This window comes from Hibiscus syriacus, unplaced genomic scaffold, assembly GCF_006381635.1.
Source record: "Hibiscus syriacus cultivar Baekdansim isolate YM2019G1 unplaced genomic scaffold, ASM638163v2 tig00110500_pilon, whole genome shotgun sequence".
NCBI lineage: Eukaryota > Viridiplantae > Streptophyta > Magnoliopsida > Malvales > Malvaceae > Hibiscus > Hibiscus syriacus.
In genome coordinates, this window is record NW_024062762.1 from 437,974 (window position 1) to 440,754 (window position 2,781).

The 2,781-nt window shown below is 37.1% G+C and overlaps 1 pseudogene; it reads left to right on the top strand.

Moving 5' to 3' along the window:
* The first annotated feature begins 363 nt into the window (after positions 1–363).
* Positions 364–2,306, top strand: LOC120129491 (annotated as a pseudogene).
* The last annotated feature ends 475 nt before the right edge of the window (positions 2,307–2,781 follow it).

A 2,781-nucleotide genomic window follows, 5' to 3' on the forward strand; every position in this document is an offset into this window, starting at 1 on the left:
TCATATCCACAATTTCCAGGTCCAACTCGGGTTCAGATCAACACCAGTTCCGACTCAATTCGTTTCAGATTGTCACAACGCATGTCAAAAACAGTTTTGACTCGAGTCGGTTTCGGTCAGTTTTACAGGTGGAGTCAGTTTTTTACAACTTCATCTTTTTATAACAAAAACCTTCTTATTCGAGAGACCGTACAAATTCAGTTACATCCGAAGTCATCTTGACCGTTCTACGCTCCAAAATTATTTCCACAAATATGTACTGCATTGCTCGCTCTGATATGTTGTATAAAAGCCGCAGTCCTCCATCGCCTTATTTTTTTCACTATACCATCAGTTGCCGGAAGTCAAAGAGTGCAAAAAAAAATGGCAAACACTTATGGTGACGGCGGCGAAGGTTCCGGTCACGGAGGTTATAATCGCCGAGCTGAGGGCATTCATCAGAAGCATGCTGGACCAGGGTAGTGTGGAAAGCCACAGGTTTTACTTGGCACGCAAGACTGCTTGGGAAATGCTGAAAGGCCGAGGTTATACCGTCGATGACTCGGAGTTAACTCGCTAACTCGCTGAGTTCCGTTCCTTTTTTGGAGACAAACCCGACCTTGATCTATTCATGCTTCTCTGTCTTCCAACCCTTCCAGAAAGGTAACCTTTATGACTTCTTGCTCCCCACGAAGTGTTTGGTTTCAATGAAAATGATAGAAAATGTAACAGAATTTTTTTTTTTCAGATATCAAAGTAAGAGTATGTATTTATGTATATAAGTCCATCGTTATGCCTCTATATATCTAAATGCATGTATATATATGTTCTTGAGTATGTATATGTATACTAGAATACCAATTTGTCTGTGTATGCACGGTATATATGGATGTTTATAATATGCATGAGTACACATGTATGCATACAAAAGTATGAATGCATATGATTTGTTTATATGTGATATGTGCATGGCAGCAATCATGTTCTTGGTTTGGCATCTATATATGTATGCATGTATGTACACAAACGGCATGGTGATCGATGGCTATTGCAGAGTTGTATCTGTCTGTTCGGACGGTGAGAAAATGTGAGAAGAAAAGGTTCACTTTTGCTTTTCTTAGTTTTGGTAAAAAAAGGCTTTACTTATTTACATACTGCATACATGAGAAATTTACTAATTATGTATATAAAAAGATTCCTTTCTTGATATGCAAAATTACTTAAAATAACTGTTGATGTTTCAGCTTCCCTCTGTTTATTAGCCTTTTTGGCAGCCTATTAACATTATAAAAGAAATAGCTTTTGCCTTTTGTTATTTCTTTAAACTGTTTCTGATTCTGAGGATTATAGTTTACTTGTGTTGATTTTAAAGGAATCAAATGAATGTGTCAGATATTATTTTTCACATATGCATATGAGAATATAAACCTTCAAGGATCTTAGAAGAAAAATTATAGAAAAAATTGCACATGACTCGATTCTGACATGAGTATGTTGAGTCATTTTTGAAAGTTTCTACAATATGTAACATTGCATTGTTAAAGTTGTTCACAGATCCTGGTTGTTTTCATGGGGACAGATGATATAAGAAAACCAACTATCTATGCTCTTCGTGGTCAGATTCTTAATCAAAGATTTAGTAGCCTTATACTTGTCCTGCAGAGCAAAATGATCTCCTTTGCTAAAAAAGAACTGGATGGTTTTCCTTTTAAAGTGGAGACTTTCCATGTAAGTGAGTGAGTGTGTGTCCAGTTTTTTCGGAGCCTTTTCGTATAAATCGAGAACCATAACCCCATATCCATATTCGAATATTAGGACATATGCATGTAAGAAGTGTCTTAATATTGTATCAGTAAATATACTTTCTTTCCCCCCCTGCAGATTGCTGACCTGCATGTTAACATAACCAAGCACTATTTGATGCCAAAGCACCAGGTTTTTGACCGCTGAAGAAAAGCAAAAATTGCTGAACAAGTACGATTTGGAAGATGATAAGCAGGTAAACATTGTTGATTCTTTGAAATGCATACGCTACAACGTATTCTGCGGTGTCCGAATACGCTTCGGACACGAACCTTTTATGATAAATGGAGAATCGAAGCATGTATTGGCAAGATGGTAACTTCTATTATGTGTGTAAATGTTGTAAAATTTCAGCTGCCCCAGATGGTGAAAACAGACCCGATAGCTTGATACTATGGACTGGAGAAAGGAGAGGTGGTGAAGGCTACTTACACCAATGGATTCCTTGGGTTCCGTGAACAGTACTGCTGTGTTGTTTGATGCTTTATAAGAATGTTTAGAATTGATTCAAAATGATGCCATTCTGGGAAAGAGACTATTCTTCGTTACATGAAACCCTGTTCTTGAAGTATATCCTTTATATTCAATTACATACGAATTTTGTAAAGTTAATCTAACATCGGCAGTGACGAGTCTCTGGCAATGAAAGCCTTACATCTTGGTTCGATCTTGTTGAGTAGATGGAGTACTCCCAATGGAATCATGAATCCTTAAGTCGAAATAAAAAGGTGAAACTATTATGTGAAAGCAAAGTTCTTCGAGATGGAATCAGATTCGGAATGAAACTAAGTGCTCGTCTTTGCACGAGATTGTTTGCAGGCTACAAATATAGAGAGCAGTGTGATGAATGAGGATATGATTGGTAAAATCAAGATTTCTTTACATGATATTTCAACTTCTCCTCCCCCCTGATAGTCCTCTTGTATAAATTGGAGGAGAATTGATGTTGGCTATATGGTAAAAGCAAACAGAGGTGCATCTCCGTTCAAAATGGAAAAA